Source organism: Macaca mulatta, chromosome 10, assembly GCF_049350105.2.
Source record: "Macaca mulatta isolate MMU2019108-1 chromosome 10, T2T-MMU8v2.0, whole genome shotgun sequence".
Taxonomy (NCBI): Eukaryota; Metazoa; Chordata; class Mammalia; order Primates; family Cercopithecidae; genus Macaca; species Macaca mulatta.
This window is the reverse complement of record NC_133415.1, coordinates 76,510,906-76,528,247: the sequence shown is the minus strand read 5'-3', so window position 1 is coordinate 76,528,247 and position 17,342 is coordinate 76,510,906. Positions and strand designations below refer to the sequence as shown.

General features: G+C 36.6%; 1 long non-coding RNA gene across 1 annotated transcript in view; it reads right to left on the bottom strand.

Moving 5' to 3' along the window:
- Nucleotides 1–9,540: 9,540 nt before the first annotated feature.
- Nucleotides 9,541–17,342, bottom strand: part of LOC107000468 (uncharacterized) — a 33,477-nt gene continuing 25,675 nt past the window's right edge. The window contains exon 6 of the long non-coding RNA XR_003720063.2: nucleotides 9,541–10,843. This is a non-coding gene — a long non-coding RNA (uncharacterized LOC107000468). The remainder of the gene's footprint in view (nucleotides 10,844–17,342) is intronic.

Below are 17,342 nucleotides of genomic sequence, written 5' to 3'. Positions count from 1 at the left end.
TATATCTGTTTTTATGCCAGTACCATGCTGTTTTAGTTACTAGAGCTCTCTAGAATAATTTGAAGTCAGGTAATTTATTCCTCTGTTTTGTTCTTTTGCTTAAGATAGCTTTCATTACTCTAGGTCTTTTATGGTTCCACGTAAATTTTAAGATTGTTTTTTCTATTTCTGTGAAGAATATCATTGGGATTTTGATAGGAATTGCATTAAAGCTCTAGATTGCTTCAGGTAGTATGGACATTATAACAATGTTGATTCTTCCAATCCATGCACATGGAATATTTTTCAATGTTTTGTGGCCTTTTTAGTCTCTTGTATCAGTGTTTTATAGTTTTCATCATAGAGATCTTTCACTTCTTTAATTCATAGGTATTTAATTTTGTTTGTGGCTATACTAAATGAAACTACTTTTTAATTTTTCAGATTGTTCACTGTTGACATATAGAAATGCTATTACTTTTTGCATGTTGATTTGTGTTCCACAACTTTACTTAATCTGTTTATTAGTTCTACTACTTTTTTGGTGAAGCCTTTAGGTTTTTCCAAATATAAGATTGTATCATTTGCAAACAAAGATAATTTGACTTCTTCCATTACAGTTTGGATGCCCTTTATTTTTTTCTTTTGTCTGATTGCTCTAGCTAGTACTTCAGTACTATGTTTAATAACACGGATGAAAGTGGGCATCCTTGTCATGTTCTAGATCTTAGAAGAAAGGCTTTCAGTTTTCCCCATTCAGTATGATACTAGATGTGCATCTGTTGTATATAGCTTTTATTATGTTGAAGTATGTTCCTTTTATGCCTAATTTTTTAGGGTTTTTATTATGAAGGGATGTTGAATTTTATCAAATGCTTTTTCAGCGTCAATTGATATGATCATGATTTTTGTCCTTCATTCTGTTGACATGACGTCTCACATTGATTGATTTGCATATATTGAACCATACTTGCATCCCAGAGATAAATCTCTCTTGGTCACGAAGAATCATCTTTTTCATGTGTATTGTATACAGTTTGCTAGTATTTTATTGAGGAAATTTGCATCAACATTCATTAGATATATTAGCCTGTTGTTTTCTTTTTTTGATGTGTCTTCGGTTTTGGTATAAGGGTAATACTGGCCTCATAGAATGAGTTTGGAAGTATTACCTTTTCTTTTATTTTTTGGAATAGTTTGAGTAGGATTAGTATTAGTTCTTCTTTAAATACCTGGTAGAATTCAGTGATAAAGGCCTCGTGTCTCAGGCTTTTCTTTACTTGGAGACTTTTTATTATTGCTTTGATATCACTATGTGTTATTGGTCTGAACAGGTTTTGGATTTCTTCATGGTTCAATCTTGGCAGGTTATAGGTGTCTAGGAATGTGTTCAATTCTTCTAGATTTTTCAATTCATTGGCATATAGTTGCTCATAGTATCCACTAATGATTCTTTAAATTTCTGCTGTATCAATTGTAATGTCTTCTGTTTTCATTTCTGATTTTATTTATTTGAATCTTCTTTTTTCCTTAGTTAGTCTGACTAAAGGTTTGTCAATTTTAACTTTTTTTTTTAAAAAACTGACTTTTTGTTTCATTCATCTTTTATATTGTTTTATTCAATTTCTTTTATTTCTGCTTTGAATTTTATTATTTCTTTTCTTCTATTAATTTTGGGTTTGGTTTGCTCCTTCTTCGCAAGTTCTTTAAGATGAATCATTAGGTTGTTTATTTTAAGTTTTTCTTCTATTTTGATGTAAGCACTTTTTGCTATAAACTTCCATTTTGGTACTGCTTTTGCTGTATCCTGTTAAGTTTTGGTATGTTGCATTTCCATTATCATTTGTTTCAAGAAACTTTTCAATTTCCCTCTTTTTCTTCGTTGACCCACTGGTCATTCAGGGGTATATTGTTTAATTTCCATGTATTTGTATAGTTTCATTTTATTGTGTATAGTTTTATTCCACTGTGGTCAGAAGAGATGGTTGATACTAGTTCATTTTCTTTTGAATGTTTGAAGACTTGTTTTGTGACCTAAAATATGGTCTACCCTTGAGAACAATCTATGTGCTGAGAAAAAGAATGTGTATTCTGCAGCCATTGGATGAAGTTCCACTTGGTTTATAGAGCAGATTAAGTCTGATGTGTCTTTGTTGATGTTTTGTCTGGAAGATCTATCCAATGATGAAAGTGGAGTGTTGAAGTCTCCAGCTATCATTGTATTGGAGTCTCTCTCTCTCTTTAGCTCTATATTTGTTCTATTTATCTGGGTACTCCAGTGTTGGGGGAATACATATTTAAAATTACATTCTGTTGCTGAATTGACACCTTCATCACTGTATTGTGACCTTCTTTATCACTTCTTATAGCTTTTGTCATGAAGTCTATTTTGTGTAACTACTCGTGCTCCATACTGGTTTCTGTTAGAAAGGAATACTTTTTCCCATCCCTTTATTTTCAGTCTATGTGTTTATTTATAGGTGATGTGTATTTCTAATAGATAATAGATCATTGGCTTTTGGATTTTTAATCCATCCAGCCACTCTGCATCTTTTGATTGCAGAGTTTAATCCATTTACATTCAATGTTTTTATTGATAAGTAAGCACTTACCCCTGTCATTTTGCTATTTGTTTTCTGTTTTTTTTTTCTTGTCTTCCTTTCCTTCTATTTTTTTCTTCCTGTCTTTCCTTCAGTGGAAGTGATTTTATCTGGTAATGTGATTTAGTTTCTTGCCTTTTTTTGTGTGTGTATCCCTTGTATGTTTTTTGGTTTGAGGTTACCATGAGGCTTGCAAATATTATCTTATAATCAATTATTTTAAGCAGATAACAACGTAACACTGTTTGCATAAACAAACAAGCAAAAAGAAAACTAATAAAAATTCTACTACTTAGCTTTGTTTAGTTTTTGATAGGTTCATTGTTTAATCTATTTAGGATAGAAGTAGTTTACACACCACAGTGACAGTGTTATAGTATTCTGCATTTTTCTGTGTACTCACTATTATTAGTGAGTTTTGTGCCTTCAGGTGAGTACTCATTGTTTATTAACATAGTCTTTTTTCCTACTCCTTGTAGCATTTCTTGTAGGACAGGAGTGGTATTGATGAAATCCCTCAGGTTTCATTTGTCTGAGAAAGTCTTTATTCCTCCTTTATATTTGAAGAATATTTTTCCAAGATATACTATTCTAGGGTAAAAGTTTTCTTCTCTTCAGTACTTCAAATATGTCACACTATTCTCATCTAGCCTGTAATGTTTTCATTGAAAAGTCTGCTGCCAGATGTATTGGAGTTCCATTTTATGTTACTTGTTTCTGTTCAGTTGCTGTGCTTAGGACCCCTTCTTGATCTTTGAAAGTCTGACTATTAAATGCCTTGAAGTAGTCTTGTTTGGGTTAAATCTGCTTTGTGTTCTATAACCTTCTTGTACTTGGCTACTGATATCTTTCTCTAGGCTTGGGACGTTCTCCGTTGCTATCCTTTTGAATAAACTTTCTACCCCTACCTCTTTCTCTACCTCCTCTTTAAGGCCAATAACTTATATTTGCCCCTTTGAGGCTATTTTCTATATCTCGTAAACATGCTTCACTGTTTTTAATTTTTTTCTTTTGTCTCCTCTTACTGTGTATTTTCAAATAGACTATTTTCAAGCTCACTATTTTTTTCTTCTACTTGATCAATTCTACCATTAAAATACTCTGATGCATTCTTCAGTATGCCAATTGCATTTGTCAGCTCCAGAATTTCTGCTTGATTCTGTTAAACTATTTCAATCTGACTGTAAAATTTATCTGATATAATTCTGAATACTTTCTATGTGTATCTTAAATTTTTTTGAGTTTCCTGAAAACAGCTGTTTTGAATTTTCTGTCTGAAAGGTCATATATCTCTGCTTTTCCAGGATTGGTCATTGGTACCTTATTTAGTTCATTTAGTGAGGTCATGTTTTTCTGGAGTGTTTTGATACTTGTAGATGTTCATCTGTGTCTCGGCAATGAAGTTATGTATGTATTGTAGTCATCACAGTCTATGGTAGTTTGTACCTGTGGTCCTTGGAAAGACTTCCCAGATCTTAAAAATTTCTTGGGTTTTGTGATCTAAGTTATATCTGCTTTAGGGAGCACCCCAAGTGTAGTAACACTGTGGTTCTCGCAGACTTGTAGGGGCACTGCCTTAATGATCTTAGACAAGATCTGAAAGAATTCTCTGGATTAACAGGCAGAGATTCTTGTTCTCTTCCCTTACTTTCTTCCAAACAAATGGGGCTTCTCACTCTGTTCTGAGCCACTTGAATCTGAGGGTGGAGTGACACAAGGACCCTTTTGGCTACCACCATTCTGTTCTGGATCTGACTTGAGGCCAGTACAGTGCTGGGTCTCACCCAAAACCTGCTGTAACCACTCCCTGGCTACTGCCTATGCTTTCTCAAGGCCCTCAGGCTCTGCAATTATCAGGTGGTAAATTCAGCCAGGGCTGTGTCTTTCACTTCAAGGCTGTGAGTTCCCTAGGACCTGGGTGGGTACAGAGGTGCTGCCCAGAAGCCAGGGACTAGAGTCTAAAATCTTAGAATTCTATCTGGTGTTCTATTGTACTGAGGCTGGGCTGGCACTCAAGCCACAAGACACAGTCTTTCCCACTCTCCTCCTCACTTTCCAAAGGCTGAGGAGACTCACCCCATGGCCACTGCCACCACAGGCCACAAGGAGTACTGCCAGACTGCCACCTATGTTTCTTTAAGTCCCAAGGGCTTAACCTGTGGAAATAGCTGTGGCAAATGCTGCCTGGCCTGGGACTTACCCTTCAAGGCACTGGGCTCCCCTCTGGCAGAGGACAGGTCCAGAAATGCCATCGAAGAGTCAAGTGCTGGAATCAGGGGCCCCAAGAACCCACTTGGTCCTCTACCTCATTTTGGCTGAGTTGGTACATATGGTGAAAGACAGAGTCCCCTTTATTTTCCCTCTTCTTTTCTCAAACAGAGGGAGTCTTGCCCCATAGTCACCATAGATGGGAATGTGTTGAGTCTCACCTGAAGTCGTATGTCTCAGAGTTTCACCCAAGGCCCTCGACTAGTACCTAGGTATCACTGCTGGTTATTCAAGGCCCAAATACTCTTCAGTTAACAGGTGATGAATGCTGCCAGGACTAGGTCATTCCCATCAAGGCAACAGGTTCTCTTGTGGCCCAGGTTGTATCTAGGAATATCATATGGGAGCTAGGGCCTGGAAAGGTGGCCTCACAACTCTGACTAGTGCCTTGTCCTGCTATGGCTGAGCTAGTATCAAGGATGCAAGATAAAGTCCTCCACACTCTTCCCTCTCCTCTCCTCAAGCAGTAGGGAGGGATCTTATTAGAAGCCATGAGCTGTGTAGCCTGGGGTTAGAGGAGGGGTGATGGCAACACCCCCTTAGCCCCACACTGACTGGTGTCTCAGGAGGTTGCATGTCCCTTCAGTGGTCTGGCTACAGGCCCAGTTCAGCACTAGGAGTCACCTGGAATTGCAGCCTAGAATGCCTTTCAAGTTTATTTAGAGCCCCAGAGCACTTTAGTCTGTAGTGGCAAGGCCTCTGGGAACTCAAGTTCTGACCGCGGGATCAGCAATTCCTCTCTCACTAGGGCTGGTTTAAATGCTCTCTCTGTGAGCTGGTGGCAACTGAGTTTGGTCCAGTTTTTCTTTCTGCTATAGTAGCACAGCACTGACTTCAATGCTTCACAATTGCTGTGCTCTCCCTCCTCCAGCATACAGAAATGTGCTCTTCCTTCTCCAGTGCACGGAAACACTCTCCACAGCAAACTGCTGATTCTGGGAAATAGAAGAGGGGGTGGTGAAAGCAATTCAAGACTGTTTTTTTGTTCCTCTTTCAGTCAGTGATACAAAGTTAAAACCAAGTACTCTGACTGCCCACCTGATTTTTTGTTCTTGTAAAGGTGCTGTTTTTGTGTAGATAGTTGTTAAATTGGTGTTCTTTTGAGGGGGTAGGGGAATGATTAGTGGAGCCTACTGTTCCCTGATCTTTCTCCACATCAAGCTCACTTATTTAGCACTTAAATGAAAGACTTAATGTTTTGAAATCTTCTACTTGATAATAGCTGCAATGTATTGAGAGATTCCTCTACTTCAACCAGGTTAAGCTCAAAGATACAGAGCCAGCGAATGGCAGGCCTAGTATCTATACCCAGCTCTCACTTCAAAGCCTACACTCTATAAAACACCTTCTAACAGATAATCTAAATTTACTCACTAGAAAATAATTATTTTCCCATGTTTATTAATCAAGGGTATTTAATTTTCCATTAGGTGAATGCAGCTAATATTTCCGTAAGAGGTTGATAGAACTGCAGTACTAATGAAGAAAGCCTGACCCATTAGCTTTTACGTCTCCCTATAAACAACTACATTATTTTTCTTCTGCCTTTGATAAAATTTATATTGCTTTTCCTATCCCTTTATTTGCACATAACCCTAAGTATCTAGTTATTTGGATGTGAAGCCAGTATTTCTGGAGTTATGCTACAAACATCCCCAAAATCTCAGTGCCTCACAATAAACAAGTTTAATTCTCACTCATAGACCATACGAGTTGTGAGTCTATTTCATTTTCATTTATCCTGAGGCAAGATAGGGTAATCAGTTTCTTTCTGGGATGTTGTTAAGCTTGTGGCCAAGAGAACATTCAGTAATAGCAGACTCATGAAATGGCTTCTCACCCCTCTGCTTGGAAGAGGCGTGCTCACTACTGCCAACATTTTATTGGCTGGAATAAGCCATGTCACCTCAAATAACTCTAGTGGAATGGGGAGCTTTAATCTCCCCACTAGAAAGGACACCACAAAATTATAGGGCGAAATCATCTATCAGCCACTAGGTAAGGGACATAGGACAGCAAACATTTGATAGTAGTGATACAGGATACTGGAAACATTTTAAGTACTATTTAGTTTCCACTGTATAAATGAAATAACTTATTTTGTCTATTAACCAATGGAGAGATAGCTATATTATTTTGCATTTTATTGTTACAAACAGTGCTTACAAATCTTTCCTTATAGGCATTCACAAGAGTTTCTCTAAGATAAACATTTAGAAATGCAGCTGTGGGTAGTAGTTTCATATGTATCTTCTACTTCAGTAGATCTTGCCAAAGTTTCTTCTAAAATGTTTAACTTTATCCTCTTACCTGCAATACACAGGAGTTTCAGATTCTCTACATAAAATGTTTCTATATGTGCTGTTACTAGGTTTCTTTTAGAAATAAATGTTATAGAATGTTAAATCTGGGTGACAGTGACTATTCATTCTATTTCTTTTCTGTATATTTAAAATTTCTCTTAAGTGCTAATCAACTTAATATTTAGTAAGAGTATTTTTAAATAAAAATAAAATAAAGAGCAGCCATAGAAGCAAATCGTTGTGAAGAATTCCTAGAAGTCTCTTTTCATTATCTTCTGAATCATTGAATGATAATAGATATTTTCTTCTAAATGTTCAGACATGCCCTTCTATTATTTCCTCCTCTGTTTGCTAAGCATTTCTTCAAGTACAAATATCCAATAGAAACAAAAAAAGACTATTTCTTTGCTGTTTTACACTACTTAAACTACTACTAGATAGAGAAGAAATTGATGTCCCTTTTTCCATGTTCCTTGGTCACCTGTGCTACTGGAGTGTGTGCACAATTCTGGGGCATATGTCAGTTTTTTTTTTTTTCTTCTTTAAGCTTATGCATCTCTCTGCCTGAAGACTTCTTCTGACTTTAGAAGTATGCTCAACAAACAAGTGGCAGATTAGAAGTGCCAGGATGTCAATGTTCCCAAAACCACCCTCAACCAATTGGCAACAGCTCTCCCAGATTCCTGAGACTCTGCAGGGAGAGTGTTCTAGAATCTCTCCAAGTGTTCTCTGAAGGATTGAGCCTCAGTGGTCCATGGTGGTGACCTGCCCATTTCTGTACCCTTTTTGGTCTTCCTTTGTCAAATTTGTCCTAACATGCATTAAAGTTTCTTCATGAAGACAAATATACCTGAGAACTGACTGCCTTTTAAAACGTTTATGACATTTAATTAAATGGGGACTAAAGCAAAATACTTAATTTAATAAGAGCTAATCATTATAGATATTTAATATACTAAAATTAATTTATATTTATAAGTGCAAATTATTGAATTTTCATAAAAATAATTTATTTTAAACAAACTTAGAAAGTTGAACTTCACATTCTAAAAAATACTGTGCCTTTAAATTTGCAGCCTTAGTGAATAGAATATCATTTATAACTCAAATTATTAAGAAGCTGTTTCCATAGAGTAGTCTTCCTATAGACTTAAAATAACTCACATTCATACTTTTCAGTGAAAATGCAGAGGTAGAATAGATTTTTTAGAACAGGATTAATGAGAAGTATTTTATGTTATTTCATTTTAATAGGGTAGAGGCAACATAGATGTGTTTAAAAAAGGAAAATGATATAGTTTAACTCTGTATCCTCACCCAAATCTCACCTTGAATTATAATGATCCCCAAGTGTCAAGGGCAGGACCAGGTGGAAGTAATTGAATCCTGGGCATAGCTTCCCCAATGTTGTTTTTGTGATAGTGAGTTCCCATGAGATCTGATGGTTTTATAAGGGGCTTCCCCCTTTGCTCAGCACTCATTCTCTCTACTGTTGCCCTGTGAAAAGGTGCCTTCCACCATGATTGTAAGTTTCGTGAGGCCTCCCTAGCCATGCGGAACTGTGAGTCAATTAAACCTCTTCTCCATAAATTACCCAGTCTTGGGTATTTCCTCAGAGCAGCGTGAGAATGGACTAACATAGAAAAGAAAAAGATGACAGAGAAACAGAGATTGAAGACACACACACATGCGCACACACACACATAGACACACGCAGACTCTTTTCCCTATGTGATAAAAATATAAAATAAATATTTTTGAATGAACAGTCAGTCACTGTATCTGCATACAACTTTTGAGGAAGCATTGACCTAACTGTAATAGGAGATGACAACTTAAGTTAAACTATGAGTGGAAATTCTGATTATTTTATCTTTGTGACTGGAGCTTACCATACTGGATGCTGAAAAACTCTTAGTGAAATTGTTTTGATTATCTGAAATGTTGCATTACTCAGGTTGATCATTCTGAGAGTCATATTTTATATTCTTATATAATCTAGAGGTATGGAAGCAGTAAGACAGATGATTTAAAATACATTGATCAAGAAAGTAATTTAAAATAAAAGAAGAATCTCAATAACTTATTGGTACTTATGTCACATACACTAAGCACAAAGCAAAGCAAAATTTATTTCACTGATTTTTATTTACTAAAGGTATATTTTCTCCATGTGATATATCTGCTAAAAATAAAAGAAGATGTTAAATTAGATAGACCATATAATTGTCTGACATTATCTTCCCAGGTAGCAAGAGTGTATCTAAAAACATTTTTTTCCCCTTTTCTATACTTCCTTTTTTACCAACCCTCTCCCCTTCTCAGTCAGATGAAACCACACTACCTCAAGGAAAATTAGGTTTGTTAAAACAAAAGAACAAAGAGAAAGGCAGGTTTGTTTTTTGTTTTTTTTGGTTTTTTTTTACCTCCAATACATGCTCCTGAGAATCCAAAGAGAAGGCCCTGGTGGAACTGAGTATGGAGCAAATAGAGAAAAAAGGGGAGAGGTTGAAAAACCTGCCCTAGCTGTCCCCCAAAACCCAATGCATGAGGCTTACCCAGGTTGAGAGAGCTCATGCACAACCTTAGGAAGGTGTTGCTCAAACACTAGCATGTGTTAAAATCACCTAGATGACTTGACAAGATGCAAGGTTTAGTCAACCTCCGAGTTTCTGAAGTAGATCTGGGGTGGGGCTCAATAATTTGCATTTCTAATTAGTTTCCAGCCAATGTTGATACCGTTAATCTACAGACCATGACTTGAGAACTAGTGATTTAGGAGAAGGAGGAATGGCCTAAAGTCAAGAAAAGGATTTAAAAAATCAACTTCCAGATGAAGACTTTATAATGGCTTGCTCTGGAACGCCATGTAAAAATGCAGCCAATGCATACAGAATATATCACAGCTGATCAAATAAGAATTTATATCATCTGGCAAGAGAAGATATTCTCTAGGTCCCTGGGAATTAGGGCTCATCAAAGTTGCCAACTGCTAGCATTTGGTTATTTTAGTAAAAGTACTTGGCCATATGCTGTAATTTGACTAAATCCCATGTAATCTCTTGGGAACCCACTGTTTTTAAGGATCTAAATTAGTTGAAAATACCTGAAAGCAAAAAAAAAAAAAAAAAAAAAAAAAAAAATGAGGCTCTTGATAAACAGACATATCAATACCAAGGTGGAAAAGAAAGTCTCAGCACCATATTCGGATGCAATTAGATGTAGCAAATTACCTCCCATTACACTCCAAGGCTCCATTCATGCCTTACATACTCTGATTCTGTATCTTATTTGTAAATGTTCCAGTCTACCTCTTCTCCTTATTCATGATTTTCCTTAATCTTTTCTTATCTTTTTATAAAATCTACTCCTCTCTGGCATTAGCTAGAACCATCCAAATGTCCTGTAATAAGAGGATATTTAGCAGTGATTAATTCCAATAGCCATCATTATTTCCCATGAATGTATTTTGAAGTTTTTCTGTATCCTACTGCATCTTTTTCTTCAAAGTTCATATTAGCACAGAGAGGATGCTGTTAAATATTTTCAAGACTATGGTGTCCAACATAGTCTTTTGATTATTATCCAAACATCCTCACCAGTCTTGATCTTCAGGAAGACACAATCAACTCACTGCTGCTCCACAGATGTCAAATAACAAGTTATGCCAGGGAAATATCCATGCTGGTCCATCTGGAACAAAATGTAAACACAAAATCTACGTTTCATAACATCTCCTTCCAATCATATGACAACTTGGATCTGGATTTAACATGTGGACATCAGGCAGTGAATAAACCCTGATGGCCTATCTGGCAGTCATCGTCCTGGATAAAGACTGGGAGGAAAAACAGGCCATGAGGAAGCTGTACTATGTCAGAGCTTAGCCCACCCTTTAACCTGGGCCCATGCCATGCAACTTGCATCCAAAGGGAAAGCTTGGTCCTGCAAAGAACCTGGAATAAAGAGAATAAGCATATCTCGATTTGTACACATATTCATGACTTCTGCATGGGGTAGGTTATTATCAGTCTGATTAAGGACCAAGCCATGTTGAAGATGAGATACACTCTAAAATTTGTGGTCCTTATGCAGCTTTTTGGGACTACTGACATTGTAATTATAATATTATCTGATCAGGCCATACAATTACCAATGGTCTGAGGTATGAGGCAATGTAAAATCTTTGAAGTAGTTCTCTTTTCTGCAAATACAAAATGTTGTGAGAAGAAAAGAAACTTTCTAGGTGATAAATGCCATCCATCTACTGGTAAACAAAGTTTGTATGTGTGTATATGTGTATTACTGCATAACTCATCACTCAATAAAACAATACGTATATTATTATGTTCATGGATTCTGCAATTCAAAAATTTCAAAAGAGCACAATGATGATTTTGTGTTTCTGCTTTGTGATGTCTCAGGTCTCAACTGGAATCTTCAAATACTGCAGGTGACTTGACCACTGGGGGCTTGAATCATCTGAAGACGTTTATTCATTTGTCTCGAGGCTAATACTGGTGGTTGGTTCTCTACTGGGTTATTGCTTGAGCACCTACATAGGTAAGCTCATGGGTCTGCTTAGGCTTTCTCACATCATGTTGGTTGTGTTCCAAGAACAGGTGCTCAAAAAGAATCAGACAGAAGAGCATCACCTTTTAGGAATTAGCATTGGCTTCAATTTGGTCAAACTCATACACCACCCACATAGAATCCCCCCTCTCGATGAGAGGGGTGTCCAATCCACAGTCTAGGAGTGCGTGAGATGGGATAATTTTGCAGTGATCTTTGGAAAAAGATAACCTGTCAAGGGACCATCTCACTTCTCTGAGTCACACTTGCTTTTCACTATTTGGATGATTTTCTTCTCTTATTACAAAATGTTGGGACTGCCTTACTGTAGCACGTCATGTTTCACTCTGAAAACAGAATCCTTACTTCTCAAGTTTAATTTGCTTTGATGGACACAATTAAGATTCCACAAGACACATGCTGGATGTTGGGAATGTATCTTAATGGGAGAAGACAAGAGGCCTTTTTAGTAAGCAAAAAGAAATGACTCACTTCTGTTGGTCAAACGTGAAAAATCTTTATGATTTATCTGGACCTGTGACCCATCCACTTTACCTTGGGCTAGGTGGAAAAACATACTTAAGATGCGGAAATTGGGTTAAAAATTGCTTTGTCTGACTGCTGCTAACAGTTGAAGAAAAAATATTTAATGAGCAAAGCAGTTTCTAAAACTAGAATCGAGTTAATTTGTGCCCAAATCTGCACCATTATTCGATAAGCCTGTATGTTTCATAGAAATTGAATACCTTGTCCATAAGAGGTTGCCTACTGCATCAGCTAACCCTGGTTCAATACAAGGCTATTTCCCGTATGGAAAGTTCTCTTGAAAACCCCAAAGGTCTCAAGATTCTGAACCTGGGGGTCCTAGGTAAAGGCTTTGGGCTTATTTGCATCTTTCTGTCTCTTTCCAAACTCTGCTAATGATTCTAAGGTCCCTCACCTTTCTGTGAACTTTACTAAAATGAGTGTGCCTGAGTGAGTTGGGCCCCTTTCCTGAGTTGCGCTCTCCTCTTTCAGCAGCCTAGGAGATGAGACAATGGGTTAATTGAGGTAGCTACCTGCATGCAGCTTCTGGACGAACCTATCTCTCTGTTGTTTTTGGATTATAGTCTAAGTAACTGCCTCAAAAATATTTTTTTCTGAAGCTTTTGCCAATATTGCAATTTTCCGCCAAGGATTTTGAGGAAAATGAAACCATCAGTGAATTGTTCATGAAAAAGCAAAACTAATACACCAGTAACTTTAATTATATTTTATAATGTATTCATATATGTTATATATATATAGCACTTATATAGATAACATTTATAAATATATATAGTACTTATATATATAACATTTATAAACATATATTGTACATTTGCCCTTCTTCCATTATGGTACACTCTCTAACATGTACCTTGTAGAATCTTAATGATGTGCTCCAAAGTAATTCATCCTTTAGAATTAAGGGTCCTATCTTCACAGTGGGAAAGGTCATGCTAAAATAAGGGTGTCTCTCTCTCTCTCTCTCTCTCTCTCTCTCTTCCTTCCTTTCTCTCTACATATACATATCATAAGGTGAGAATAGCACCCTCCTCTATGATGGGATGACAGTTAGTTCAAGGACAGTCTCATCAGTTAGGAAAATTAACTTCTCCCCTGTCTTCTAAAACAACTATTTCAGGAAGATACATACATTAAACCACTGTTCAGGAGGATATGGTCGTTAGACCTCACGTCTTTGCCTTCTTTCACTTTTAATGAGGGTGAACATTTGGATAATAGTACTGAAGATATAAACATTTCCATGATTTACAATAGAGGTTCTCAAACTCAGGGTGCACCAGAATTATTTGAGAGTTCACTAAAATGCAGATTGCTTCTGGGCGCTCCACTTTCAGACCACTGCTCTACAGCCTTACTACCCTAAGTATGGTCTGTGGACCGGCAGCGTGGGCAGTCACCTAGGAGCTTGTGAGAAACAAAAGATCTCAGACTCCAACCTAGACATGGAAAATCAGGATCTGCATTTTAGCAAGAACATCAGGTGATTGGAATGTCCGTTTAAGATTGAGAAGAAGAAGCGCTGTTCTAGAATCGTAGTTTGTAGCCATTTCCTGCTGTTCCTATTTACAATTGTATTATAATATGTGCCTATGGTCATACCTATTGTTACAGGCAATTTCCACTGTACCCCACTTAAAATAGCCAAAAAAGTATATTCTGCATCCAAGGATTTAATAACACTATTAAAGTCATAATTATTCCCTAAAATTGTTTTAATATTAGTAACAAGTAGACCATAATATATCCCACGTTTTTTTTTTTTTTTTTTTTTTTTTGAGACAGAGTCTGGCTCTGTTGCCCAGGCTGGAGTGCAGTGTTGTGATCTTGGCTCGCTACAACCTCCACCTCCCAGGTTCAAGCTATTATCCTGCCTCAGCCTCTCAAGTAACTGGGATTACAGGCATGCGCCACCATGCCCGGCTGATTTTTGTATTTTTAGTAAAGACGGAGTTTCACCTTGTTGGTCAGGCTGGTCTTGAACTCCTGACCTCATGATCCGCCTTCCTTGGCCTCCCAAAATGCTGAGATTACAGGCGTGAGCCACCACACCCAGCCCCACAATCATTATTAATACTATAGTTAAACCTACAAAAGGTCTGGGGCTCTCTTTTATTCCAGACAAGAGTTAAAAATAGTGGTGGACAGCACTGATTCATAAATGGAACTCAGAACAAGAACTTACAAAAGTAAAAAATAAAGAAGGAAATCACAGAAGTGTCTAGACAGAAAAGCACAAATTCCCATGTAGACTAGATTAAATCACGACAAAAATGAGCATCATTATCTTCATTATCCTATTAGATGGAATGTCCAACAATATCTCATGGCTAACTTAGCTGGCTCTACAAAAAAGAGAAAGATTCAGTTTACTGAGATAATTTGGAAAATATAGTCAAAATTTAAAAGCCTTTTAATACAAAATTTTCCTTGCTAGCATATGTTTTTATTTTCAAAGGACAGCTTCAGTGTAAATTCAATACAGCAGATACTTTTACAAATTTATGTATGTATGTATATATGAGTTAACAGAGTAAAATGTGTAATCCTAAACATTTTGCTTTAGGAACTAAAAGAAACACTATTCTATTGAATCAACTTACTACTAAACTTTAAAATATACATATTTAGGCCCAGTGTGGTGGCTCACACCTGTAATCCCAGCACTTTGGGAGGCCAAGGCAGGCAGATCACTTGAGGTCAGGAGTTTGAGACCAGCTCGGCCAACATGGCAAAACCCTGTCTTTAATAAAAATAAAAAAATTAGGCAAACATAGTGGCACACGCCTGTAATCCCAGCTACTTGGGAAGGTGAAGCAAGAGAATCCCTTTAACATGGGAGGTGAAGTTTGCAGTGAGCGAAGATCATGCCACTGCACTCCAGCCTGGGCAACAGAGCAAGACTCCATCTCAAAACAACAACAACAACAAAAAAACCAAAACTCCCTTATATTTAGAAGATGCCAGATGGCTGCTGAGCTCCCATGCATAATATTTCTTTTTTCCCCATGCCTTAATATTATAGAAAATAAAACCTTGTAAGTTAAAAAAAACATGGGAAACAGAAACCCTGAAATATTTAAGAACTTAAGAACATTTTATAATCCGATTAAGAGGAAAATCTCATCAAGTTAACAAATGAGTTAACAAATGAGTTAACAAAATCTCATCAAGTTAACAAACCCCATAGACATTTTAAATGTGAGTTTCCCCAAAAACTCTTGTGGAAGGGGTGCAGGAGTAGATCTGAAGGAGTAAGGATTAGGAACAGAAGAGAAAGTGCTGTGGGACAATTGGACCGCCGTCCCCATACTGCAACTGAAAGTGTTTTTCTTCAAGAGAAAATTAAGACAATGGTTCTCTAAATCAAGTTTCTCTACATTGATTTCTTTTACAATTTTTATATCCATGTGAATCCTATGAACATCTTACTGAAAGACATTCTGATTCACGAGGTCTGAGTTGATGCCAGAGACTGGACCTTTCTAACAATCTCCCAGGTGATACCAATGCTGCTGCAACATGGACTGCTCTTTGAATACCAGGGTCTACACCATCAATAACCAACTAGAAATCATAATGAGAGAACGCCATCCCATCCACAATAACGATATCCCAGAGTATCTGGAATAGATTGGAAGAAGAATTCACAAAATTCAAATAAAGAAATATTTAAAAATTTTTTTTAAAATTAAAGGAGGTAAAGAAAATTATCCATGTCAATGCAGTAATAAGATAAAGGCAAAATGGGCTGACTGAAGACTTCTGCCTCTACCTAGCTGTGTGACTTTGCAGACTTACTGTGAGTCTTCATTTCATCATCTGAAAAATGAAAGGGACCAAATTCATAACTTAAAGTCTCCAATAGTCAAATAACTGGGTTTTTAAATTTTTTAATTGAGAGTCCATGAAAAGTGGTCTGAAGACATGAACCAAAAAAATACATATTTATTTTTTTCTCAACTCTAATTGACATCTAACATGTCCTTCAATTAAAAGTGATAGCCCATAGTAGTAAAGGCAGAAACTGTTTTGTAGTTACCAATATAGATCACAGATATGTTCCTATTACGTTATACTTATTGCAAATGTCTCTTACTGTCCTTTCTACTCATCACTGTTTTAAAATTATGGTAGTAGATTGCTAGTTAATAAATGCATTTCACCACATAAACAGAATTAAAAACAAAAATCATGTGATCATCTCAGTAAGTGCAGAGAAAATTTTCAATAAATCCCAACATCCCTTTACGATAAAAATTCTCATCAAAGGAACATACCACAAAATAATAAAAGCTGTCTATGACAATTATAAGCAAAAACTAGAATAAATGGAGAGCAAAATCATGTTCATGCATGGGATAAGAAATCATGGTAATTTTGTTGATAAGGTCTTTGGTGTCACAAACTCAATGACTTGAATTACTTATCTGAGTTGAAAAATGTTCTAACTGGCTCTTTCTTTGGTGTTCATTATTGAAACAAACAAACAAAAAAAGAAATACAAAATCCTTAGGGGAAATGGTCACTGGGGAAATTTTAAGTAATAATTTCCACTACAATTTTTAATTATGATATAATTCTTCCTGGGCTATATGGATTATTTGACATGGTCATGTACTGCAAGACTCAGCCATTTTTGCCCAACAGGTAGCTTTCTTGATGGTATTTTATATAATATTATTCTTTAAAAACTAGTTTTAGTGGTGATTTTAAAAGTGATTATCAGCAATCAATTGATATCTCAGGAACACAGACCTGGAACTTGATAGTGTGGAGAAATATGTCAGTTGTACTTCAAAGAATGAGTACTTGTGAGATTTTTCTAGGGACTCATTCCACTACTCAGGAACATGTGTACATCTGGCTTCGAAGACTAGAAAGTAGTAAAGTTTTCAAGTGCTCTTAATGAAAATATGGAAAGCTAAAAGCAAGAGAATAACTTGAGAAGTATGACTAGGGCCTGAGAAGGATTTCTGCAGGGTCCTGAAAAGACACTGGAGTTGAGCTCAGAGACAAAGCATTGCTTAGAATTTTGGTTTTGCTTCTTGTTAGTTGTGTAATATTGAGACAT